Source organism: Anolis carolinensis, chromosome 2 (genome assembly GCF_035594765.1).
Source record: "Anolis carolinensis isolate JA03-04 chromosome 2, rAnoCar3.1.pri, whole genome shotgun sequence".
In the NCBI taxonomy this organism is placed as follows: Eukaryota; Metazoa; Chordata; class Lepidosauria; order Squamata; family Dactyloidae; genus Anolis; species Anolis carolinensis.
This window is the reverse complement of record NC_085842.1, coordinates 83,114,367-83,142,243: the sequence shown is the minus strand read 5'-3', so window position 1 is coordinate 83,142,243 and position 27,877 is coordinate 83,114,367. Positions and strand designations below refer to the sequence as shown.

Genomic DNA, 27,877 nt, shown 5'->3' with positions numbered 1-27,877 from the left:
GTTTAGGGAAAATACACCCAGTATTCCATCGCAGCTTACTGAAAAAGTATATGGGTACTTTGGACAAAATGGACACATAGAGTTATTGTTTGATTTATTTCAGGATTGTGATGAAAGAAGAACCGAAGAGGAGGACGAAGAAAAAGAGGGCACCATGTCATGGAACCAAGTCCCAGGGCTGAATTTCCAAGCCCTGGACTTGGAGTCATAACATAAATAATCCTGGAAGCACCTGGCAGAAGAAGATAGAATGAGCCTGGGAACTCGGGGTTGAAAGTATAAACAATTATAATTGGTATAGTGTGTGGGAATAGTAGAAATGTGATACAAGGGGTGGAGTTTGATGATGATATTTGCGTGTGGTGTTACGTTGCATCAGAGGTGATAAAAATGATTGTATGTAAACATTAGGTCATTCTCGACTTTTCCAAAGTCATGTATTCTTCAATAAAGATTGGATTTGAGAGCAGCTATCTTTGATCTGCGTTCAGACTGGTCCTTTGAAGTGAGCCTGACATAGTATGATAAAGGATCTAAGAGAAAGCCATAAGGAGCAATAATAATGCAATTAGAAGGAGTCATGGACTGTTTTATTTATTAATTTGCTTGATTTTTACCCCATCTTTCTCCCAATACAAGGCAACTGACAGAAAAAAATAACACAAAACAATTAAAACAGGGCAATGCATTAAAATCAGAATATAAAAATTTTAAAAACCCAGTTAAATTTTTCATGCCATGAACATAAAAATATTGAAATGCACTTAAAAATTACACAGCTCCCCAAATTTCCAGTCACACTATCCCCAGCAGCTTGCTTCTTGCCATTCCAGAAGCACCTGATGGCAGAGGAAAGGCAAGCAGGAAGGGAGTTTCTATGTCTGGGATCAGCCACCAAAAAGCCATCTCCCTTTTCTCCACCCATGTGCTTGAGAATTTTGTGGGACAGAGAGAAGACCCTCTGCAGAAGTTCGCAGAGTTCTTGTAGGCTCATACAGAGACACAGTCTTTTAATAGCCTGGACCCAGACTGTGTTACAGTCATGACCAGTGTCTCCATATATGATTTTTAGCTAATCTATTTCATTTATCTTATCTTATTCAATCAATTTACTGCATTCAAAAAAAAATTCATAATTAAAGGCTAATTCATAATTAAAGGCTATCTGGCTGTACCCCTACACATGTGTGTCATTCCCCCCCACACTATTTGTTCTTCTACCCTCTATTTTACCACAACTGTACACTTGCACAATTTGGCAGTCTCACGGGACCTCCTTCCACTTTGCAATATTGATGAGTTTTTCTTTTTGATGAAAAGAGACAATTCATGCACAATACAACTACAGGAGAGACATAATGTTGTGCAGTAAACCCCATCCAAAGGTACTTTTGCCTCCCATAATTGTGCTTTATCAGGCACACAATAAAATCCTAAGTGTGGTTCAAGTGTATATTAATATTTTACTGTACTAGATGCAATATATTATCCAATGTTACAGAACAGTTTAGCACAATTGTCAGGATTTGTAACTAGGAATAATGGGGCAATGTCGAGAAAAGAACATATCAGGGCCACACAGCATTATATATATTTCAGAGAAACACAAAGCAACATGAGAATTAGTGAAACTGTCCCTCGGGGGTAACCCATCACTGGAGAAACTGAAAAATATACTGGACATAGTGCAGAGCATCGCCTTCATGAAACAGTCTGGCAATGGCTGCAGGGCACATATACTGTTTGACCTCTTTGATCTCTGCCGATCTCTACTGTTCCCTGTTAATGGTACATAAAAATGCTCAGACAACCTATTGCATAAATATTTAGTTTTGCTGCGGAAAGTCCATGATTATGAATGTACAGATTAGCAATGTATCTTGGAGCAATCTATAGATTTCCCCCCTTTTTACTGCTACATACTTCTGGTGGCAGTTGCATCAATGCCAGAGAATCTAACATGTAATTTTTATTTTTGAAGCTGTAAAGTCCAACTTCACATAAAGCTTTCACATAGAATTTCACACAATGAACATTTTGTCTGAATACACATTCAAATAAATGAAAATGAAAATTTAGGTCAGCACTAGAATGAAGGCATTTTTAACCAAATTTCAATATGTAAACATTTAAAGATAAAACATCAGTTACAAAACAGACAAGCAAGTTAGAAAGGATGGGGCACAATAACCTCTAGGGGATTTTACCACACCAAAAAGAAAACAACTGGGCCGGAAAATCTAAATATGGGCTAGGTGATGCCCACATTATTTATTTTTCTAGGATGTAAGATGTTGATTTAATGATGAAAAAACAAACAGCAGAGAGATCTGAGCATGCATTATTTCTCCACAAAGGGCTTTTATGCCAGCAGCTTTTCCTCTGGTAAAATAAGTGTTTGCTTCTCATTTTATCACATAATTTTTACATCTTCTTCAATATTGTTTTTTTCTGTTGTGGTCATATGCTTCTTGCCTGAACTCACAAAATAGGTATCATGACTGGAATGCACAATGTGCAACGATTATGAGACATTTTCAGGCATTTTTCTGACACCACTGCCCTTTATCCCCCCCCCCCCCCAACTTTGCCAGCATTGTTTGTTGCATACAAATGTGGAAAGAGGGAAACCATGTCTATTTCTATGCACCAAAGCCCCAAGCTGGTATGCCAGGACTGGAATAAAACTAATTCTGTCACTGTGAATATACTCAATAAAATGCTGGGGTCATATAAGGATGGAAGATAGTGCCTGATCTCGCTACTCCCAAAGTGAATGCTTTAGCTGTCACAGACTCTTAAATGAGCCCTCCGTGAAGTACTTTCTCCATAGTTCTTAAATGTCTGATCAAAACACCTCTAATGTTTTATTAGGGGATGTGGATTTCTTTGAAAGAAGTATAATGTCCATGCTCAGTTGAGAATTTTGCATTGTTCACTAAAGTAGCAATTCTACCCTGCAGAAATAAAGTTAAAAAAGGGTTTCAACAATAATAAAACAGCCAATAATACGAATTCAGACCCTTCCCCTTCCCTTTCTAATTGTACAAATTCTGAAGCCAAAGAAATAGGTTTCTAAGATAAAAAAATGTGTGGGTATTTTCAATGAATTCCACTCTGAAAGTAAATGACTTAGGATAGTGGTGGCAAACCTATGTTATTGGACTGTGACTCTCATCAGCCCCAACCAGGCTGGAACGATGCAAACTGTAGACTAACTGTATCTGAAATATACATTGTTTTCCATCTTCGTTTGTATGCAATCAAGATACAAGTATCTTGGTTCACATGGAGGTTTACACGGTAAACATAAATTTGGTTGCAATCTGGGGCAGGAATTAGTTTAATATACAGGAACTAGTTTTGTGGTGTAAAAAAGCAAGCAAATAAATACCAGAAGCCAATCTTAGCACATGTGTGCATAAATCCATCTGTATACTCCCAGTGTCACATGTATACAAATGTACATGAGTCACATTTCATTAAAGGAAACTTTTCTATTATAGGCTCCAGGGGTTTATTTTTGCAAATGTGGCAACTCATTTTGCATGAAACAAAGAGACCACATGATTGAAGAAATAGAAATCACAGAGATTGAGTCTTTTTCTTTCTGTCTTAAAAAGAAAAATCCAGTGTTAACACAGGGGAAAAATCAAGCAGCAATTGACACATGCATTTTATTTTCAGAGAGTGGATAAATGAGATCAGGGAAAGAGAAAGAAAGAGAGAGAATTCCCCTCAGGGGAACGCCATCAACTGAGACGAGATTTCTTCAGCTACACATTCCCTGACCTTTTCCACAATCATATCTTTAATGTTTCCCTGGCGAACTTGACAAAAGAAAAAAATAAAAATAAAGTAGATTTCATTTTTTTAAAAAGGTCAGGACATGTGTTCCAGGGAAAAAACTCATTTAGGTTTCTACCTTCTGCCTCTTGACAGCAGGAGTTTGGCTCCCCTCCTTCCCAGGAGACCTTTTTGAGTCTTTGGATTTGAGTCATCAATTTTTGTTTATTTTGCTTCTTGAATACTCAGTTCTTGAGCTATTTCTCCTCCCGCCACTCAATTGTTAATTAAATAACCAGTAGTTTTCCCTAAGAAGTCATCTATGTAGCTAATAAACACAAGGGAACAAGAGAACAATGAGTTGGAAAACAACCAGGGCTCTTTTATACCTCACAATTATAGTGCATTGAATTCTACTTTAACTGCTATTGTTCTATTTTATAGGGTCAGAGGATTTGTAGTTTCATAATGTATCAAATTGAGTAAATTCAGTCGGGCGTCCCCTGGGCAACGTTTCTTGTAAGCGGCCAATCTTTCCACCCCAAAAGCATTGGATGAATGGATGAATACCAAAGGTCTTTATCAAGACCATTGCTAACAATTATGTCTATTAATATAGAAGGTTTGTCACTTGCTAAGGAAGAACTATTAGCCAAAATGTCTGAGGACATTTCGTGTGACATCCTATGTATACAGGAAACACACAGAGACATCACAATGAGAAGACCAAAAATTATTGGAATGCAACTGGCAGTGGAACGACCTCACAGACAATATGGCAGTGCCATTTTTGTACAATCTGGTGTAGCAATCTCTGCAACTTCCCTCACAGAAGAGAACAATATTAAAATCTTATCTGTGGAACTTGATAGTTGCATCGTATCATCACTCTATAAACCACCTGGGGCTGATTTCTATTTTATGCCCCCAACCAATTGCCACAATCATGAAGCCCACTTTGTTGTGGGAGATTTCAATAGCCATAGCTGTGTCTGGGGCTATGACAAAGATGATAGAAATGGTGAAGCAGTTCTAACGTGGGCCGACAACAGTAGAATGAACCTCCTCCATGACAGTAAATTACCACCATCTTTTCATAGCAGCCGATGGAAGCGTGGTTATAACCCTGATCTGATTTTTGTAAAGGAAAGCATAATCCACCAACGCATCAAAAGGGTATTAAACCCGATACTGAACACACAACACAGACCAATATGCTGCGTAGCATATGCAGCTGTAAGACCAAAAAGTGTCCCATTCCTCAGAAGATATAACTTCAATAAAGCTAACTGGACAAAGTTTACAGAGACCTTGGAAGCTGCTATTTCTGATATAGAACCTTCTACAGAAAATTATGACCTGTTTGTAGAAGCTGTGAAAAGATCCTCAAGGCTCTCAATCCCTAGAGGCTGTCGCACAAGCTACCTACCAGGCCTAAACGAAAAATCGCTAAATCAGCTACAGGAATATCTCAGACTATTTCAAGAGAATCCATACAGTGATGGGACTATAGCAGCAGGCCAAAAACTATCTACAGCCTTAGCTAATGCTAAGAAAGACCGTTGGATAGAGCTGCTTGAGAACCTTGACATGTCCAAGAGTAGCCGAAAAGCCTGGCAACCGCTGAGACGCCTGGATAGTGACCCTCTGGTCAACCATGGACATGCAAACGTGATAGCTCACCAGCTAATTCAGGGTGCCAGAACTTGAAACCCACCAGTTGTCTTCTCTAAACCTGAAAGAACTCAGAGAAGCCATCAAGCGATGTAAGACTGGTAAAGCACCTGGCCTAGATGACCTGATGATGGAGCAAATCAAACACTTGGGCCCCAAAGCTGAAAACTGGCTTTTGAAATTCTACAATCAATGCTTAGCACACAAACAGATTCCCAGAGCATGGAGGAAAACTAAGATCATTGCCATTTTAAAACCTGATAAAGATGCCTCCAATGCCAGGAACTACCGACCAATCTCCCTCTTATGTCATCTATATAAAGTCTATGAGAGGATGCTATTAAATCGACTAGGACCTGTTATCGAACTCAAGCTTATTGCACAACAAGCAGGTTTCAGACCAGGGAAAAACTGTACAGGTCAAATTCTTCATCTGACTGAGCATATCAAGGAAGGCTATGAGAAAGGCTGCATTACGGGAACAGTTTTTATGGACCTTACGGCAGCCTATGACACGGTGCAACATAGAAAAATGCTGCATAAAGTCTACCATATCATCCGGGACTTTGACTTTACAAAAACTGTCCAGACCCTCCTGGAAAACCGCAGCTTCTATGTGGAGTTTCAGGGCCGGAAAAGCAGATGGAGGAGGCAAAAGAATGGTTTATCCCAAGGCAGTGTTCTTGCACTGACCTTATTTAACATCTTCATGAACGATCAGCCACTACTACCACTCACAAAGAGCTTTATATATGCTGATGACCTTGGCCTTACAACACAAGCGAAAGATTTTGAAACAGTTGAAAACCAACTCACTAATGCCTTGAAAGACCTCTCCAGCTACTACAAAGAGAACCACCTGAAGCCCAACCCTGCCAAGACACAAGTGTGTGCTTTCCACCTACGTAACCGTGAAGCCAACAGGAAACTGAAAGTTACTTGGGAAGGCCAAGAGCTCGAACACTGTTTCCATCCTAAATATCTTGGTGTCACCTTAGATCGTACACTAACATATAGGAAACACTGCACGAACACCAAGCACAAAGTAGCTGCACGCAACATCCTGCGGAAACTGACTGGCAGCTCATGGGGTGCAGACCCACAAGTAATAAGAACATCAGCTCTGGCCTTGTCTTTCCCAACTGCTGAGTATGCCTGTCCTGTCTGGCAAAAGTCTGCCCATGCAAAGCAAGTGGACATAGCACTAAACGAAACATGCAGAATCATCACAGGATGCCTTAAACCTACACCTGTTGATAAACTCTACAAGTTAGCTGGCATTGCCCCTCCTGACGTGCGACGGGAGGTTGCTGCTAACGGTGAGAGAAATAAGGTTGAACATTGTGAAAGCCACCCACTGCATGACTATCAGCCTCCTCCCACCAGACTCAAATCAAGGAAGGGCTTCATGAGAACCACCACTCCTCTTGATGTTCCTCCAGCAGCAGCAAGGGTGTCCCTCTGGGCAGCTAAACCTTGCAATTCTAACTGGATGGCCCCCCATGAGGGTCTTCCTCCAGGGGCAAACCAAGAATGGGCAACTTGGAAGTCCCTGAACAGACTCAGAAGTGGAGTGGGCAGATCTAAAGACAACTTGGCAAGGTGGCACTACCTGGAGGAATCCTCCACCTTGTGTGACTGTGGAGCAGAACAAACAACTCCGCATATGTATGCTTGCCCACAATGTCCTGCCTCATGCACGAAGGAGGAGTTGTTTAAAGCTACGGACAATGCGGTTGCTGTTGCCCGTTTCTGGTCTAAAACTATTTAGTTGTTTGTGATTTCCTCTATTTTTTTTTCTTTGTCATTTTTAAATGTATTTGTTATGCAATGCTTTTGACACGAAATAAATAAATGTATCAAATGCCTCCTTAAACAACAACTCCCTGACTTTCTTAGGCTGGAACTATGGCAGCTAAAGTGCAATAATTGTGTAGTGTGAAAGAGCCCCTGGTTGCTTCCCACTACTTATTGTTCTGTTGGTATCCTGTGTTTATCAACCATTTTATCAGTTATTAATGAAAGAACAAGCACTTTCCATCAGAAGGTGGGGGTCTGCACATAAGAGAAGCCAAACATTGGGAGGACTCTTTTTTCCAGGTTAATAAGAATGCCAGAGTACAAAGTGTAAGAGTTTGCTCTTTCTCTTCATCAAGTCCTCCATATATTTTGTCCTGATGATAGCCTTGCTAACATGGCTTGCATTTAGAACTGTGTGGATCTTTAGATTAAAAATGTATGCCTTAGGTAGGCTGCAGACCCTCTTATCCACAGGATTGATTCACACCTATATATATATATATATATATATATATATATATATATATATCTCATTGCTATGCATTTTCTAGGTCCTCCAATATGATTCCAGCCTATGATGTTCTGGTGCCAGAAGTTCCTCATTTCAATAGGGGTTGCTATTACAGTAGAGTCTCACTTATCCAAGCTAAACGGGCCGGCAGAAGCTTGGATAAGCGAATATCTTGGATTATAAGGACTGATCAAGGAAAAGCCTATTAAACATCAAATTAGGTTATGATTTTACAAATTAAGCACCAAAACTTCATGTTATACAACAAATTTGACAGAAAAAGTAGTTCAATACGCAGTAATGTTATGTTGTAATTACTGTATTTACGAATTTAGCACCAAAATATCACGATATATTGGAAACATTGACTACAAAAATGGCTTGGATTATCCAGAGGATTGGATAAGCGAGGCTTGGATAAGTGAGACTCTACTGTATCCACATTTTCATGTATCCATGCCACGTCTGGGGATGTACCTGTGACACAGGGCATTTCCAGACTTCACAGAAATGCGCTACAAAGTGGGTTTTAAAAACCCGCTTTGGCACGTATTTCTGTCCCCACACCTAGAATCATAGAATCATAGAATAGTAGAGTTGGAAGAGACCTCATGGGCCATCCAGTCCAACCCCCTGTTAAGAAGCAGGAAATCACATTCAAAGAACCCCCGACAGATGGCCATCCAGCCTCTGCTTAAAAGCCTCCAAAGAAGGAGCCTCCACCACAGTCCGGGGCAGAGAGTTCCACTGCCGAACAGCCCTCACACTAAGGAAGTTCTTCCTGAGGAGTTCAGGTGGAATCTCCTTTCCTGTAGTTTGAAGCCATTGTTCCATGTCCTAGTCTGCAGGGCAGCAGAAAACAAGCTTGCTCCCTCCTCTCTATGACTTCCCTTCACGTATTTGTACATGGCTATCATGTCTCCTCTCAGCCTTCTCTTCTGCAGGCTAAACATGCCCAGCTCTTTAAGCCGCTCCTCATAGGGCTTGTTCTCCAGACCCTTAATCATTTTAGTTGCCCTCCTCTGGACGCTTTCCAGCTTGTCAACATCTCCCTTCAACTGCGGTGCCCAAAATTGGACACAGTATTCCAGGTGTGGTCTGACCAAGGCAGAATAGAGGGGGAGCATGACTTCCCTGGATCTAGATGCTATTCCCCTATTGATGCAGGCCAGAATCCCTTTGGCTTTTTTAGCTGCTGCATCACATTGTTGGCTCATGTTTAACTTGTTGTCCACGACGACTCCAAGGTCTTTTTCGCACACACTGCTGTCAAGCCAGGCGTCCCCCATTCTGTATCTTCGATTTCCATTTTTTCTGCCGAAGTGAAGTATCTTGCATTTGTCCCTGTTGAACTTCATTTTGTTAGTTTCGGCCCATCTCTCTAGTCTGTCAAGATTGTTTTGAATTCTGCTCCTGTCTTCTGGAGTGTTTGCTATCCCTCCCAGTTTTGTGTCGTCTGCAAACTTGATGATCGTGCCTTCTAACCCTTCATCTAAGTCGTTAATAAAGATGTTGAACAGAACCAGGCCCAGGACGGAGCCCTGCGGCACTCCACTTGTCACTTCTTTCTATGATGAAGACAACACATTGGTGAGCACCCTTTGGGTTCGTTCGCTTAGCCAATTGTCTAGCCCACATTTTACTAGTTTGTTTGCCCGAAGGTCATGGGGGACTTTGTCGAAGGCCTTACTGAAATCCAGGTAGGCTACATCCACAGCATTCACTGTATCGACCCTAACTCGTAACTCTAACCCTGTATCAACCCAACTCGTAACCTCCCCCCAAAAACTGGATTTTCCTGGGGAGGGGTGTCCCCATGCCCTCCTGGTAACTACCAGGAGGGCATGGGGCCACCGCAACCACACCCAAAAGCCCTTAAAATAAAAAAAAGCTTACCTGGCCATCATTAGTCCTCTCTGGCAGACCTCCTGGCATGTAGAAATGACCTGCCAGGAGCTGTGTGTGTGTGAGGGGAGTAACTTTAGTTGAAAGGAATTTTAGCTTTCACCATTGTTGTCATTCTCAAAGATATTTTTCACAATTTCAGGAAAATATGATACCTCTCTAGGAGGTACTGTACAGGGCATTACTACATAAATATCCTTTGCAAGGAAAGAGTTATGCAGTCCATGAATGTGTCACATGAAACTCTTTTACATTTCATGTTCTCCCTCCCTGCATCTCTGCTTATAGTCCCAAGGCCTGGGGAGGGGGGATTACAATGATTATACAAAGGCATTCTGCCTAAGCTTTCCCTCTGTCAAACTGGAAAGCTTCTATAGCTCAGTTAGGCTGTATCTACACTGCCACATATCCCAGGAGTAGATCCCAAATTATTTGCTTATCCCAGATTATCTGGCAGTGTAGACTCATATAATCCAGTTCAAATCTGGGATCAGATCCTGGAATAAGCAGACTGGGGTGAGGGGGATTCTGAGGAATTCACTTTGTGATGTGATTAAGCCCCTGGATTTGAATGAAAATAGAGAAAAAGGTTGATTTTCATGGAGTCTGTTTAGCTATCTTAGAAGAAAAACATTTATATCACTTGCACATGTGTATTTCAGTACACACACATGCACACACAAAATGGCACATTAAAATCTTATAAATTTAGCTCAGCCCTACTGAGGAAATTAGACATCTCCAACTACCAGGTATATAAACCCAACGTTAAGGTTTGCAAAATGTCCTTGAGGGTTTCTGTAAGCAGAGGCTGAGGAGAAGATATGAATTTGCTTTACAACTGAAGCAAAATGTGTGGCCTTGTCAATGAGGATTGTAAAACTATTGTATCCAGTGTCTCAAGTCATCTAGTTGGGCCAATAATTTTCTGCTGGTGTGAGAGTACTGACCGCTTTGTAGCATTTCTAGAATCCCCACCAGATTAAAAGAAACAATGTCATTTTGGGGTGCATATCATGTGCATGCAGAAGGTTTGCAAAATATATTTGTACATATAAAGCCCATTGGTGATTCCATTTAATTAGATTCAGTGGGATTCATATAAATGTATATAAATGTATTTAATGGATATAAATTGTTTAAAAAGTCACAATCATTCAATGGGTCTCCTCCAGTTAAGAATGAGTTTTGCCCATTACTGTTTATTCCTTCCCTGCCTTTACCTTATGCACTCACAACAGGTAGCTTCTTTATAAAGGCTGCCATAGCAATTTCCTACTGAATGCTCATGAAACCTTTTGTCCATTCAACCTATCACCACACAGAGTCCTCAAAACCATAAACATTTGTGAGGTTTTTCTCCATTCTTCCCACTGGAAATTAATTTGAATTGTGTTCACCTCATTGCTTCTTAATAGCCATATAAAACAAACTCATTTATAGATTTTGAAGCTTAAAAAATAAAATGAGGGAAGGAGAGGGAGGGGGAGAGGGATCAGAAGGGAACTCAAAACTTTTTTCAAAAAGAGGTGAAATTTTATCATACTAGTTCACTGTATTTCGAAACATGGTCTAGTTTCTCATGCTATTTCTAAAGCAGAAATAAATAAACAAATCAAAGCATAAAATCGGTTTGGAAAGTAGCTGATGAGTAAATAGTGGAGTCTTACCTGATTCTTTTTTTTAAAAAAACCTTACAGTCTGAGTTTTGCTGAATTATAACAAAATACAATCCATTTATGTTACTCAAAAATTACCCTGATAACATCATGCCAAGTTATTAAACAGCAACAATGTGGGGCAAAATTACAGTACATCATCTATTATACAGTACAGCCATCAGGATGAATCAAAGTGAAAGCACACAATGAGTGGAAAGAACTCATTAATCAGAAAATTAGTGCAACGGGACATAATACCAGCTTTCAGTCTGCGCATTTATCTCCATGTTCCATATTATTGAACAGAGAGACTCAATGTAAAGTTGTAAAATTGGGGAAGCATAGAAGACATGTGTCAGTTGGCAAGATGTAGCCACTTCTCTATCTCACTATCATGAGCCACTATAATGCAGTGTTCAAATTTGAAATTATATTTGCAATTGTATGGAGATGCTATCAGTTTCTACTTCATTTGCCTTTTGATTCAGCACATACTTGCAAATTTTCCTCCACATTTCACAAGTACAGGAAAGTGTTTGAATGGATTACCAATCACAATTCCACAAGATGGTAGTAACAGCTAGCCTTGTAGAGATGTCAGCAAAATAGCAGGAAATGGCAATACTGCCAAGTAAATAGAGCTCTCTTGTACTTGCTCAGTGCAGAAATCTAATATATAATCTTCAGCACTGGTTCTCAAATGTTTTGGACTTCACTTCAATGAAATGCCAGCCAATATGGCCAGTGTGAAGGAATTATTGGGACAGATATCCCATGCATCTGGAGTCTGAGAATCACTGATCTACAGTGTATCTTAAGCCTTTGGATGTTCAGGGATACCAGACATACACACTAGGGGTGTGCATTTTTTTCGTTATTTGTCATAAGTTGGATCAAATTCATCAAATGCATACTTACAATGCAATATTCGACATGTGGGTGTGGCGCAAACCAAAAACAAAAGAATTGTAACTTACCCAATACTTTTTCATTTGAATTTTGTAAACCTCAGAAGCCTGCCAAAGTCAGTGTTATTTTCAGTTCAAGCAAGCAAAGCAACGCCCAAAAGGCTGCAATTCCTCTTTAAAGTAATGGCCTCTCGCCATTAGGAGAGAGAAGTAGCAGGGAGAAAACAGTGTTTGCTGGGGAAAAGACTGAGAAATGTAGTTTGGGAAGGTGAGGTGCTCTATGCCAGAGAATTCAAAAGGCCCTGCCCTAAACTACATTTCCCAGAATTCTGCTCAGCATCAGAAACCCCCAATCAGAATAGTGGAGGGATTTCTCACTCAGTAGCAACAGCTAGCCAGCGTTGCAATAAATTGTTGAACCTGCAAAAAGGAGGATGGACTGATACTTCTAGTAAGTATATCTCTGTGCTGTGCTGGGAAGAAATCCCTAAATGGAAGTTCTGTTGGTTAATATGAGAGACATTCCATGAGATAGCTGTTGTAGCTTTTTTTTTAAAAAAACAACAACAAGTTTTTGTCAAAACTTTTTTTAAATCCCTAAAATCAATAGATGTATGAATATTTTGGAAAGATGGGGATAATGATCCCTGTTATCTTGTATCACTGTATAGAAAAATCAAGGAGATAGCTCCTGTAGTTTTTTTAAAAAACGTTGTTCATAAAAACTTTGAAAATTCCCCAAAACTCCATGGACAAGTGAAATGCTCTGAAACTTGATGGGCTTACCATAGTAATTGTGTTCTACCATTTTAGCAAGTTTCACCCCAATAGCTGTAAAAAGGAGGGAGAAAGGAGCCCCTGAAGTTTCCCCATTTGCTCAATTACTATAACTTTTTTTTTTATACAAAATTTCATTACTCTCATTATAGTAACAAAACACTTTAGAAATGAAACACCAGCACCCCTTAATTTTGTAATGAGTTTGGAAACATTTTTTTATTGACCGAATAGCCCTAATACAACCATAGTGTATCTGCATACAAATTAGTTTTGTATTTTAACAAGGCTTTTAAAAAGTCTATGTAAACATGACACTGGAGATTGCAGTTGATAAGATCTGCATTAAAAAATAATAGAAACAGTGAAATAGTTTGAAATGGACTTAATGTTATAGAATCATGGAATCCATAGTTTTACAAGATATTTAGTCTACTTAATTAAAACAGTTCCCTCCCTTTCCTCCTTTAGGCAAGTCTTCAGTGAAAAAATCTAGACTGAAGTGTCAGGAAACGCCAAAAATTTTATCGACTGGAGCGAAGTGCAATGTAACCCGACAAGATACCACATTAATGTATATTGCTTTTAAACTGTTTTATTTTAAGATGTTTTATGTTTGTTGATTGTTTTATATATGCATTTGGATTGTTTTTTGTACTATATTATTATGTTGGAAGCTGCTTTGGGTTCCTTCATAGGAGAAAAGTGGAATATAAATAAAGATTTTTATTATTACTTCTCATCAAACTAAAGCTCCCATGATTCTATAGCATTGAGGCATGGAGGTCAAAGTGATATCAATGCGCATTAATTTTACAGTGTTGATTCACCATAAAAAAATTTCCTCCATTGTCTCCAACCTTTTTCAATGGTAAGCATCAGGGTTTTCCCTTTAGATTACTTATTCCAGAATTTCTCAGTTAGCATGGAATTCTGGAAGCAATCTAAAAAGGTAACTTTTCTAAGATCTGGGAAAAAGTAGCTCTACTCAGGAAATTATTCCCATTTCTGCTGGTGAGAGCTATAGTTAGAGTCCTGTTGCTTTCAGTGCCATACTTCAGTAGCAGCTCGAATCCCCCTTACTGAAATCTAGGTGAATTTGGAGCTCTTAACTTTGAGATGGATTGGTCCCATTTGGTTCACTGCTCCTCTTGTTCCTTGTTGGAGAAAGAATAATATGCTCTAATTAAAAGGTGTAATTTTAGCCATAACTGAATATACTAACATTTTATTGTGAGCTTTTACAGAAGCAGAGTAGAAATGGAATGCAATTATGCCCTCCTATATTATCACTGCAATTTGCCTGCTCATTTTCATCTCCTATTAACTTTGTGATAGCTTTTAAAAAGTATGACTACTAATAACTAAAAAAAACCCCATTCTATGTCTTCTCTAAATATAAATGGTTTGTTTTCACATTGAGTCCTTGGCGTTTTAATCCTCTAGAAAAATAAAAGGCAACATATAAACAGTTTAAACTGTTTACATGCCAACGACAAAATTCAGCAGAGGCCACTTTTGCCATCTGCATCTATTTGGAAGGAGAAAACATGCATTAGCCTCTTGTTCCTTGTTTCACAGAGCCTGAAAACTTTACTTTTTTACAGACTAAAACTGTTAGAATATGCAGCCAATGTGATGACTCATGGATTTAGGGAACTGTAGTCCAACAAATTTATTTTCCTAAGCTCCATTCTCTGATTTGTTAAAAGTGTACACAAGAAACAGCTGGATCTAGACCCGAATGCCCTGTTGGTCTAAGAAGCTTACATAGAAAAGTGGTTGTGTGCATTTTTTTTATTCCTGAAGCTCAGAATCTGTAGTTATTCTGACAGTTCTTTAGATACTCCATGAATCCAAAGATCCTTTGTTGTAAAAGGCAACATTACTGGATAGAAATATTACTTTTTGTACAAAAATGCTGTTTCCTGCACAGAAAATGCTGCCATTGTGGATTTATACCTCACAAAATTCACATGTGGTTGATTTGCATGGAAACTGTATTTTCTGCTCAGGAACAACCATATGTGAATCTTGTAAATAAGTCCTGAACCATGAAGATTATCATCAGTCCAGGTTTTTCACATTAGGGTTTCTGGGCACTTGGAAAACATGTTTTTGATCAATGCATTTTCCATGCTAAAAGGGAGAAAGAGAGAAGCACAAAATTTGCTGAAGGACTGACTACCAAAGTTACAGATGGAACCCCACAACAAAACATTGCAGTTGGCTAAATACAACTGCTAGTTCCACCTAGAGTAGACCCATGAATAAATGATACTTACAGATAGGTTGACATGTCCTATTTGTTCAATGTATGTATTAAGACCACCAATTGGATTTAACCAAGGTATATTTCTGGTTATGTGAGTTGTGTGGGCCTGAGGTAGTTATTATTTGTTTTGAAACAAATAATATTATTACTATTTATTTTTAGTAACAGAGTACAGAGCAAACATTTGTGGGATCTTTTGTATCAAAAAGAGAAATTTTCCTCATCCTCTATCAATATACATCTAGGGCTAATCTACACTGCCCCCAAACTCCAATTTGTACCAGAAGTCACTTTAGCGATGTCATCACACTAGAGCTTGGATCCACTTTAAATCCATTTTAGGGAGGGGGCTTTAAACAGCTCAGCCAGACAAGTCCCGGGCCTCAATTAACTACAAATCCCAGAATTCTCCAGGAGGCAGAAACCGGATTTAAAGTGGATTCATGCTCTAGTGTGATGAGGCAGTAAGATATCCAAATATTGTCATGAGATTGTCTAGATGGTCTTTGAAAGTCTCTTTGCTTAGCTACGGCCTTATGAGACCATTTAGATGGCTTTTGGAGGTCACTTTCCTTACCTATGGTCCTGTGAGACTGTCTAGATGGCCTTTGGGGGCCCCTTTCCTTACCTATGGTCTTATGAAACCATCTAGATGTCACGACCCAGGCTACAGAGCACCAATAACCATACGCAGAGGCCAGATTCTATCTAATATCTTTATTAAGGAAATATATAAAGTTAATAAAAGCAAATGTAAAAGTTAGTCCAGAAGCAGACCTTTCAGGAAAGGTCAAAATTAGTCCAAAGAAACAATGTCCAATATGAAATATTAAGGTCCAAAGTTGTAATCCAATAACCGAAACACTCACTTTGCCAGGCAAAGTGAGGGGAGATGACAAGGTCCTTTAGTCCATGAACTTGAGCAAGGCTAGGAATAACTTGATACTTGAAACAAGGCTTGAATCGTGGAACAAGGTAACGAGGAACAAGAACAAGGTCCGTGGAATAACTTGGTAAAATCCGTGAAACAAGGCAAGGTTTAGTCCTGGGAAACAAGGCAAGGTCCGTAGGTAAACAAAGGCTGGGAAACAGGAGCGAAGGCTGGAAACAAGGACAAGGCTTGAGCAGGAACGAGGCTTGAAGCGGAGCGCGCTGTTCAGACACAACTCGCTCCGGAGGCTGACGAATTGACTCCGCAAAGTTACTCCGCGGGTAAAACACCTATATAGAGTCTAACTTTCCCGCCGAGAGCAGTTCTCTGGGAACCAGAAACGAAAGCTAATCTCTGAGACCAGATGTTTGACTCCTTAAAGATTCTCATGGAAAGCAGGCTTAATTGGCAAATTCTTAGCAATTATTCTAGCACTCCTGCGCGAGGCCGCTTCCAAACCTCTCTGTTGTTTACAAAACTCATGGCGAGAAAACACAGGAGAAGTAGCCTCAGTGTTTGTTTGACATACTTCTGGAACATAACCCTCTTGCAGGTGCAAGGTTCCCAGATCTGGCTGGGAAGAATCTGTCTGGGAAGAATCCAGTTCTGACTGGGAAGGTAAAAAACCCAAGTTTTCTTCTTCATCAGGCATCACAATGTCATGAGCAGGACTACAAGGCCCATGGGTCATCACACTATCCCCCTCCTCAAGCCCCCTCCCAAACTGGGACTCTCTCCCCGAGGCGCGAGGTCGTGGCTTGGCGGGATAGGTCTGATGAAAGCGACGGGTTAGATCAGGAGCATGGACTGTGGAGGCGTCTTCCCAAGAGCGTTCCTCAGGGCCAAAACCCACCCAGTCAATGAGATATTGCAGGCGGCGGCGGTGAAAGCGAGAATCCAAAATGTCCTGAACCTCGAACTCGTCCTCCCCATCCACCAAAATAGGGACGGGGGCCGGCCGGTCTACATCTGGCCGCACACCATCCGCCGGAAGGAGCAGGGAGCGGTGAAACACTGGGTGAATGCGCATTGAACGCGGAAGTTGGAGTTTGAAAGTCACGGGGTTTAATTGCGCCACCACTGGATAGGGACCAATGAAACGGGCATCTAACTTCCGGCAAGGGCGATGGGAGGGCAAAAAGCGAGTGGACAGAAAAACCCGATCTCCTACCTTGATTTCGGGGCCCGGCTGGCGATGTTTGTCCGCGTGATGTTTATAGTCCTCCTTGGCTTGTTCCAGTTGCTGGAGCAAAAGTTGTTGCACCGCTGTGAGTTCCTGCAGCCAATCTTCTGCTGCGGGAACTTCTGAAGTTTCAATGACAGGGGGAAAGAAACGTGGATGGAAGCCGTAGTTTGCAAAGAACGGCGTTTCTTTTGTAGAAGCCTGGACTCCATTGTTGTAGGCAAACTCCGACAGTGGTAACAGAGAAGCCCAATTGTCCTGTTGGTAGTTTACATAACAGCGAAGGTACTGTTCCAAAGTGGCATTGGTGCGCTCCGTTTGCCCATCCGTTTGGGGATGATGAGCTGAAGATAAACGAGAGTCTATGCCCAATAGTTTTTGTAGTGCCTTCCAGAAACGAGAGGTGAATTGGGATCCACGGTCTGTGACCAAACTCTTGGGCAATCCATGTAGTCTGAAAATATGTTGGAGGAATAAATCTGCAGTCTCTTGGGCCGTGGGAAGGCCTTCACAGGGAATGAAATGGGCTAACTTGGTGAAAAGGTCCACCACCACTAGGATCGTGGTGAATCCACAGGAAGGTGGTAAGTCAGTGATAAAATCCGCAGAAATTATTTCCCATGGGCGAGATGGGGTAGGAAGGGGGTGTAGAAGCCCTGAGGGCTTCTCCCTTCTTATCTTGGAGCGCTGGCATACTGGGCAGGTGTTGACATATTTTTCCACATCTTTGCGGATCTTGGGCCACCAGAAATCTCTTAGGATCAAATGCATGGTTTTAAATAGTCCGAAATGCCCTGCTGGTTTGCAGTCATGACACAGACGAAGTGTTTTTTCCCTGCCCGGTCCGGGTGGGATATAAACATGATTTCTATAGCAAAGCAGTCCATCTTTAAGCGAAAAGGGAAAATGCAGACCTTGACGAAGTTGGTCCTGCGCCCAGGCATCTGCTTGCTGACTAGCCCTGATTTCTTGAGCACAGATGGGTCCTGGAGTAGAGGGAGTTGAATCAATGGGAGTGGATTTGCTGTTCCCCACTGTGAGCGTGGCAAAGTTCTCGGGTTGTAGTAGTTGGGATTCAAAGGTCTCCTTGCGTCCTGCAGCGTATTCCGGTTTACGTGACAGGGCGTCTGCTTGCTTGGTTTGGGCTGGGGTCACATAATGAATCTGGAAGTTGAAACGTTCAAAGAATAAAGCCCAACGTTGCTGCCTCTGATTTAGCTTGCGGGCAGTTCTTAGATGTTCTAGATTCCGATGATCAGTGTGGACTTCAATGGGAAATTTGGCCCCTTCTAGCCAATGTCTCCAAGTTTCAAAAGCTGCCTTTATGGCTAATAGTTCTTTTTACCAAATGGTATAGTTCCTCTCTGGTGCGGTTAGTTGACGAGAATAATAGGCACAAGGATGAAGGTGTTCTCCCACCGGTTGTAGGAGCACAGCCCCAATTGCCACATCAGAGGCGTCCGCTTGCACCACAAAAAGGGTTTCAGGATCTGGATGCTGAAGGATTGGCTGGGATGTGAATAATTTCTTTAGTTGCTGGAACCCTTTCTCTGCTTGATCAGTCCAGCGGAAGGGCTGTTTCCCACGGATGCAGCTGGTGATTGGGTCAGACCAGCGGGCAAAATCTGGAATGAACTTGCGGTAATAGTTCGCGAACCCCAAGAATCGCTGCACCTCTTTCTTGTTGGTTGGCGCCCGCCATTCCAATACTGCTGAAACTTTTGCCGGGTCCATGGAGAGCCCTAGAGGCGAGATGCGGTACCCCAGGAAATCTACCTCTTGTAGATCAAAAGCGCATTTTTCCAGCTTGGCATAAAGTCCATGATCCCGCAATCGTTGTAACACCATTTTAACGTGGTTCTCATGTTCTGATTGTGATCTAGAAAACACCAAAAAATCGTCCAGGTAGATGATCAAGAACCGATCTAGATAGTCCTGAAAAATGTCATTGACAAAATGCTGGAACGTTGCGGGAGCTCCGCATAAACCATAATTCATAACTCGGGACTCGAATAATCCGAATTTAGTCTGGAAGGCGGTCTTCCACTCGTCCCCTTCTCTGATGCGAACTAGATTATAAGCCCCCCGTAGGTCCAGCTTGGTGTAGACCTTGGCTCCTCGAAGTCGGTCTAGTAGATCCGAGATTAAGGGCAGGGGATAGCTGTTCCGCTTAGTGATATTGTTCAATGCTCTGTAGTCCACCACCAAGCGTAATTCCCCTGACTTCTTCTTCACAAACATCACTGGGGAGGCGGCTGGGGATTGAGAGGGTCTGATGAATCCCTTGCGAAGGTTTGTCTCTATGAATTCCCTGAGAGCTTCTTGCTCTGGTTCAGTCAGGGAGTAGAGATGCCCTCGCGGGATCGGGGCCCCCTCCACCAAGTCAATGGCACAGTCATAAGGTCTATGTGGGGGTAATTTTTCGGCTTCTTTTTCATTGAATACATCCCAATACTCGGAGTACTTCTTTGGCAAGGTGATAATGGGCTCGGTGTCTGTGGCATGGCAGACCTTGGCTACGAGGCAATGGTTTTGGCAGTACCTTGAAGCAAACTGCAGTTCTCTGTTGGACCAGGAGATGCTTGGGTCGTGAAGTGTCAGCCATGGAATCCCCAAAATCACAGGGAAATGGGGAACCTCAGTAACAAAGAAGGAAATCTCTTCCATATGTTCCCTTATCCACATCCTGGTGGGTTCCGACCACTGGCTTACGGGGCCCGTCTTGAGAGGGCGGCCATCGATGGCTTGCACCACACGGGCATTCTTGAAGTCATGATATTGTAATCCCAGAGAGTCGGCATACTCTCTATCAATGAAATTGTTGGTAGCTCCTGAGTCTATCATGGCGTGGATCATGACGGGTCCCTTTTTTGCTGACCATAAGGTGACCACTAGAAGGAACAGGACCCCGGTTGGCGGCTCTTGAATGGGTTTCTTGACCGGGTTGGCGAGCCTCTCTACGCCCGGTCGTTGGCTTCCCCCGCCGGCTGTGTGCCAGCCGCCTCAGACGCCTTCGTCTCCGTGGAGGACGACGCCGCAAGACGGGCGGCGGGCTTCCCTTTGGCTGGGCACTCTCTGGCGAAGTGGCCCCCATTCCCGCAATACCAACAGAGATTTAGGCGTTGGCGGCGGGCCTTCTCGGCGGCATCTAATCTGGGACGCACATTGCCCAACTGCATCGGCACCTCCTCGCTCCCTCTGGGGTATGGGGATGGTGGTGGGGGTCTCCACACTGGACGCGGCTGAACGCTGGCGGGAGCGGGGGGTTTTGCCCCAGCTCTACCGCTCTGGCCTCGTACCCACTGTTTCCTGTTGGCAATCATGACTTCAGCCCGTAAACATTGATCGATGAGTGCTTCAAGCGTTTGGGGAGGATCCACCTTGGAGATTTCCTCCAGCATTTCAATGTTGAGACCCTCCCGAAATTGTCCTCTGAGGGCAACATCGTTCCAGCCGGTGTTGTGGGCCAGCACTCGGAACTCGGCTATGTACTGAGACATGGGTCTGTCTCCTTGGAAGAGGCGGCGGAGTTTGTGCCCGGCTGCTTCCAAATTGTCCTCGATTCCCCAGGTCGCCTTAAGGTGGTCCAAGAAATGTTGCGCTGACCTTAGATGTGGGGAGGCTTGGTCGAACAGAGCCGTCGCCCAGTTAGCCGCTGGCCCGTCTAGGAGACTGTAAATCCACGCCACCTTGATGTCTTCCTGGGGAAACTCGGCATCACGGGCCTCTAGATAAGCTTGGCATTGGCGACGGAAAACATGAACCTTAGAAGCTTCTCCAGTAAACTTGGTTGGCAACGCCATGGCCGGAAGACGGATTCCGCGTTCCTTCAAACCCTTTATTTCCCCATCCTGTGCATTGAGCTTATCACGGATTCGGTCCACCTCATCCTTGTCGATGGTGTAGGTAAGCGGCTGCCCACCCGGCACGGTTCCGGTAGACATTCTGGCCTTGGTTAATTGGTGCTTATGGGTGGCGGAGTCAAACTGTCACGACCCAGGCTACAGAGCACCAATAACCATACGCAGAGGCCAGATTCTATCTAATATCTTTATTAAGGAAATATATAAAGTTAATAAAAGCAAATGTAAAAGTTAGTCCAGAAGCAGACCTTTCAGGAAAGGTCAAAATTAGTCCAAAGAAACAATGTCCAATATGAAATATTAAGGTCCAAAGTTGTAATCCAATAACCGAAACACTCACTTTGCCAGGCAAAGTGAGGGGAGATGACAAGGTCCTTTAGTCCATGAACTTGAGCAAGGCTAGGAATAACTTGATACTTGAAACAAGGCTTGAATCGTGGAACAAGGTAACGAGGAACAAGAACAAGGTCCGTGGAATAACTTGGTAAAATCCGTGAAACAAGGCAAGGTTTAGTCCTGGGAAACAAGGCAAGGTCCGTAGGTAAACAAAGGCTGGGAAACAGGAGCGAAGGCTGGAAACAAGGACAAGGCTTGAGCAGGAACGAGGCTTGAAGCGGAGCGCGCTGTTCAGACACAACTCGCTCCGGAGGCTGACGAATTGACTCCGCAAAGTTACTCCGCGGGTAAAACACCTATATAGAGTCTAACTTTCCCGCCGAGAGCAGTTCTCTGGGAACCAGAAACGAAAGCTAATCTCTGAGACCAGATGTTTGACTCCTTAAAGATTCTCATGGAAAGCAGGCTTAATTGGCAAATTCTTAGCAATTATTCTAGCACTCCTGCGCGAGGCCGCTTCCAAACCTCTCTGTTGTTTACAAAACTCATGGCGAGAAAACACAGGAGAAGTAGCCTCAGTGTTTGTTTGACATACTTCTGGAACATAACCCTCTTGCAGGTGCAAGGTTCCCAGATCTGGCTGGGAAGAATCTGTCTGGGAAGAATCCAGTTCTGACTGGGAAGGTAAAAAACCCAAGTTTTCTTCTTCATCAGGCATCACAATGTCATGAGCAGGACTACAAGGCCCATGGGTCATCACACTAGATGGTCTTTGAGTGTCCCTTTCCTTATCTATGGTCTTCTGATGGCCTTATGAGATCATCTAGATGGCCTTTGAGGGTCCCTTTCATCACCTATGGTCTTATGAGACCATCTAGATCAGGGGTCCCCAAACTTAGGTCCGTGGGCAGGAGGCGGCCCTCCAAGGTCATTTACCTGGCCCCTGTCCTAAACTTTAGACTTAAGGTTGACCTAAGTCTGAAATGATTTGAAGACACACAACAAGAATCCTAATTTTGGACTATTTCATCATAGTCCGGCCCCCCAACAGTCTGAGGGACTGTGAATTGGCCCTCCATTTAAAAAGTTTGAGGACCCCTGGTCTAGGGGCTTCCAGTCCATAATATGGGGTAAAAGGGGTTAACCTGGTTTTATCCCATGTTACATAAAATGGGGGAATGCAGCAAATGGAGCTTGGTCATTATTTGTTGCTCTGGCTCAAGCAGCAAAATGTATTCAGTCTTTTTGGGCTAAGAAAGATACAGAAGGAGACATCAACAGAAACCCTTGCTCTAACTCAAATGTCACCTAATTTGCATTCGGTGTTTCATTTTTTTCTTTTAGCGTTGGAAAATTGAAAAGCACTGCTCAGCTGCTTGCAGATCAGTGGAATAACAAAAGTCTACTTTTTACCATATGACCTTGCCCGAAGTTTGAGATCAGCAGAGGCCTTATAGTATGCCCCAATACCTCACCAGGTTCAACTGATGTGTACACAGAACATGATTTGCTCTGTAGCAGCATCCTGAGTTTGGAACTCCTCACCAGGAGAAGTTAAATTGGTTATCTCTTCTGGGCTTCAGGTGGGCAGCTAAAAGGATATCGTTCTGCATAGCTTTTGGATTTGAAGCTGTTTTGATAGTTTTAAGTTAATACAAAAATACATTTTTGCATACAACTGAATGCTGGGTTGTATGTTTTCCGGGCTGTATGGCCATGTTCTAGAAGTATTCTCTCCTGACATTTCGCCCACATCTATGGCAGGCATCCTCAGAGGTTGTGAGGTATGGAGAAACTAAGCAAGGAAGGTTTATATATATCTGTGGGAAGTCCAGGGTGAGGGAAGAACTCTTGTCAGTTGGAGGCCAGCATAAATGTTGCAGTTAATCACCCTAATTTGCATTGAATGGCTACATCTACTGGCTACTTTCTACCTGGGGGCATTCTTTGTTAACTGCCCCTAGTTCCCATGTCTCAGAGTGTTGCTTCTTATTTAATGTTCTGATTTTTGAGTTTTTTTTAATACTGGTAGCCAGATTTTGTTCATTTTCATGGTTTCTGTGTCCAGGTTGGTTCATCAAGTGCTCTGCTATGGCTGATTTCTCTGGTTGAGTTAGTCTGCAGTGCCTTTCATGTTCTTTGACTCTTGTTTGGGTGCTGCGTTTGGTGGTCCCTATGTATACTTGTCCACAGCTGCATGGTATCCGGTAGACTCCTGCAGAGGAGAGAGGATCCCTCTTGTCCTTCGCTGACCGTAGCATTTGTTGGATTTTCTTTGTGGGTCTGTAGACCATTTGTAGGTTGTGCTTCTTCATCAGTTTGCCTATGCGGTCAGTGGATCCCTTGATGTATGGTAAGAACACCTTTCCTCTGGGTGGATCTTTGTCTTGACTCTCATGGCTTGTTCTTGGCCTTGCAGCTCTTCTGATGTCTGTGGTGGAGTATCCATTGGCCTGTAGAGCCCAGTTTAGGTGGTTTAGTTCACCGTGGAGGAGGTGAGGTTCACAGATTCTTTGTGCACGGTCTGTCAGGGCTTTGATTGTGCTCCTTTTTTTGACTTGGGTAATGGTTGGAGTTTTTATGAAGGTATCTATCTCTGTGTGTAGGTTTTCTGTAAACTGTGTGACCCAATTGTTGATTGGGTTTGCGGATGACCAGAACATCTAGAAATGGCAGTTTTCCTTCCTTTTCCTTTTTCCATGGTGAATTGGATGTTTGGGTGGATGCTGTTAAGGTGGTCCAGGAACTTGCTGAGCTCTTCCTCTCCATGGCTCCAAATGGTAAAGGTGTCATCAACGTATCTGAGCCATACAGTTGGCTTTTTGGCGCTGTTTCTAGGGCTTGTTTTTCAAAGTGTTCCATATAGAAATTTGCTACTACTGGGCTGAGAGAGCTCCCCATAGCCACTCCATCTTTCTGTTCATAGAATCCATTGTCCCACTGAAAGTAGCTAGTGGTGAGACAATGGTGAAACAGGGCTGTGATGTCTTCTGGGAAGTTTAGTTTGATTAGTGTGAGGGTGTCAGCTACTGGGACCTTAGTAAATAGGGACACCACATCGAAGCTGATCAGGATGTCCAAGGACATACAACATCCCTGTGATCCCGGCCATGAAAGCCTTCGACAACACATTCAACTGAATAATAATAATAATAATAATAATAATAATAATAATAAAACTTTATTTATAACCCGCCACCATCTCCCCAATGGGGACTCGGGGCGGCTTACATGGGGCCATGCCCAGACACGATACAATATAACAAAATAAAACAATATATCATAACACAATATAATAGTACAAAAATAATCATATACATTACAACGCAAATCAGAGCAGACAGGGCGGGCCACATGAACATTTAATTAAAAACTCGGGAGAGAGAGGCATATAAATAAAGAGAACAGGGGTATAAGACGGAACAGTCCAAACAGTCCAAAGGATAGAATCCAAGGGGAGTAATCAAGAGGTATATAACATTTACTCCCCGAAGGCACATCGAAAAAGCCACGTTTTTAGATCTTTCTTAAAAGCCAATAAGGTGGGGGCTTGCCTGATCTCAGAGGGCAATGAATTCCACAGTCGGGGGGGCCACAGCAGAAAAGGCCCTCTCTCTCGTTCCCACTAGACGGGCCTGGGATAGAGGCAGTGGCGAAAGAAGGGCCTCCCCGGATGAGCGGAGGGATCGAATAGGTTTATAATAGGAGATACGGTCACGAAGGTAGGTGGGTCCCAAACCGTTTAGGGCCTTATAAATGATGGTATTCACCTTGAATTGAGACCGGAAGGTGAACGGCAGCCAGTGGAGCTCCTTGAACAGGGGAGTAGATCTCTCCCTGTAGCTCGCCCCTGTAATTAATCTGGCCGCCGAGCGCTGAACCAATTGTAGTTTCCGGGCCGTCTTCAAGGGAAGCCCCACGTAGAGCGCATTACAGTAGTCCAGTCTAGAGGTAACTAAGGCATGCACCACCGTGGTCAAGTCAGACTTCACGAGGTATGGTCGCAGTTGGCGCACAAGTTTGAGTTGTGCGAAGGCCCTCCCGGCCACCGCCGACACCTGAGCCTCAAGCGTCAGCGCTGAGTCCAGAAGGACCCCCAAACTGCGGACCTGTGATTTCAGGGGGAGTGCAACCCCGTCCAGGACAGGTTGCCACCCAATACCCCGATCCGACGCGCGACTGACCAGGAGGGCCTCTGTCTTGTCAGGATTGATCCTCAGCTTGTTCCTCCTCATCCAGTCCGCCACAGCGGCCAGGCACTGGTTCAGCATCCGAGGGGCTTCCTTGGAGTCAGATGGAAAGGAGTAGTGGATTTGCGTGTCATCTGCGTAGAGATGGCAACGCCCTCCAAAACTCCGGATGACCTCTCCCAGCGGTTTCATGTAGATGTTGAATAGCATGAGGGATAGAATAGACCCCTGCGGGACCCCACAGGTCAATGGCCAGGGGTCCGAGCAGGAGTCCCCCAGCTTCACCATCTGGGAACGACCCCCCAGGAAGGACCGGAGCCACTGCAGCACAGTGCCACCAAGCCCCATCCCAGAGAGCCTCCCCAGAAGGATACCATGGTCGATGGTATCGAAAGCCGCTGAGATGTCCAAGAGAACCAGCAGGGTCACACTCCCCCTGTCCAGCTCTCTGCGGAGGTCATCCACCAAGGCGACCAAAGCCGTCTCGGTACTGTGCCCAGGCCTGAAGCCAGACTGCGAGCAGTCCAGAAAATCAGTGTCATCGAGAAACTCCTGGAGCTGCTTGGCAACCACCCGCTCCAGCACCTTGCCCAAGAATGGGAGGTTGGAGATTGGTCTGTAGTTGTTACAAATAGATGGATCAAGCGAAGGCTTTTTTAATAGTGGTTTTACTACCGCCTGCTTAAAGCAGGATGGAACTGACCCCTGAACCAAAGAGGCATTTATTATGGTCACAAACCAATCCAACAACCCATCTTTGGCCAGCTTGACCAACCAGGAGGGGCAAGGATCCAGAGCGCAGGTGGTCGCCCTCACAGACCCGAGAATCCCCTCCACGTCATCAGGAAGAACAAGCCGGAAAGAATCCCATAAGATCGAACAGACAGGTACCTCGGTTACCTCCTCTGGAGCTACAATTAAACTGGAGTCTAGCTCAAGGCGTATCTGAGCAACTTTGCCTGCAAAATGGTGAGCGAAATCGCTGCACCTAGTTGCCGAGTCATCGGGAAGCCCCTGTGCCTCAGGAGGCCGTAGGAGCTCCCCAACAACTCGGAACAACTCCGATGGCCTATTGGCCGCAGACGCTATGCGGGCAGTCGTGAAAGCTTTCCTGGCTGCTCGCAAAGCCACGGAGTAAGCCCTAATAGCGGCTTTAGCCCGTGCTTGGTCAGACACATCCCGAGATTTCCTCCAGATGCACTCTAGTCCCCTCCGCTCACGCTTCATCACGGCCACTCCTCAGTGAACCAAGGAGTCGACGTGGCTCTACGTAGCGAGAGGGGACGTTCGGGAGCGATCGTGTCCAGTGCCCTTGCCAACTCCCTGTTATAGCGATCAGCCAGGGCATCGACAGGATCGCCAGTCTCCAAGACAGGAAGATCCCCAAGAGACCTCAGAAGTCCATCCGGATCCATCAGTCTCCTGGGGCGGACCATCTTAATGGGTCCACCACCCCTGCGGAGGTTAGAAGAAACGGCGATACTTAAACAGATCAGATGATGGTCAGACCATGACAATGGAAGAATATTTTGCTCTTCCACTCTGACTGTCCCACCGTCCACAACAAAAACAAGGTCCAAGATGTGTCCTGCCTGATGTGTGGGCCCAGATATAATTTGAGACAGCCCCATGGTTGTCATGGCAGCCATGAAATCCTGAGCTGCCCCTGTCAATGTGGTCTCAGCATGAATGTTAAAGTCTCCCAACACTATCAGTTGTTGGGAGACAAGAGCCGCATTGGAGACCACTTCTGCTAGCTCAGACAGAGAGACTGCTGGGTCGCGGGGTGGACGGTACACCAGCAGAATCCCCAAGCTGTCTCGGGCTCCCACCTTCAGGAAAACACACTCGAACCTCGGAGATTGCGGAACGGCGCATCTGATCAGGGCGATGGACTGCCTAAAGATCACCGCAGCTCCTCCTCCCCGCCCCCCAACCCTGGCCTGTTGATGCACCCCGAAACCTGGAGGACACAGCTGGGTGAGATTCACACCTCCCAGCTCATCCAGCCACGTCTCGGTGATGCATGCCAGATCCGCCCCCTCATCCAGGACCAAATCCTGGATGATAGCTGTTT

The 27,877-nt window shown here is 43.8% G+C and overlaps 1 protein-coding gene across 3 annotated transcripts in view; it reads right to left on the bottom strand.

The window, feature by feature from the left end:
• Nucleotides 1-27,877, bottom strand: part of cacna2d2 (calcium voltage-gated channel auxiliary subunit alpha2delta 2) — an 839,819-nt gene that overhangs the window by 437,745 nt on the left and 374,197 nt on the right. The gene's annotated exons all lie outside the window — the stretch shown is intronic.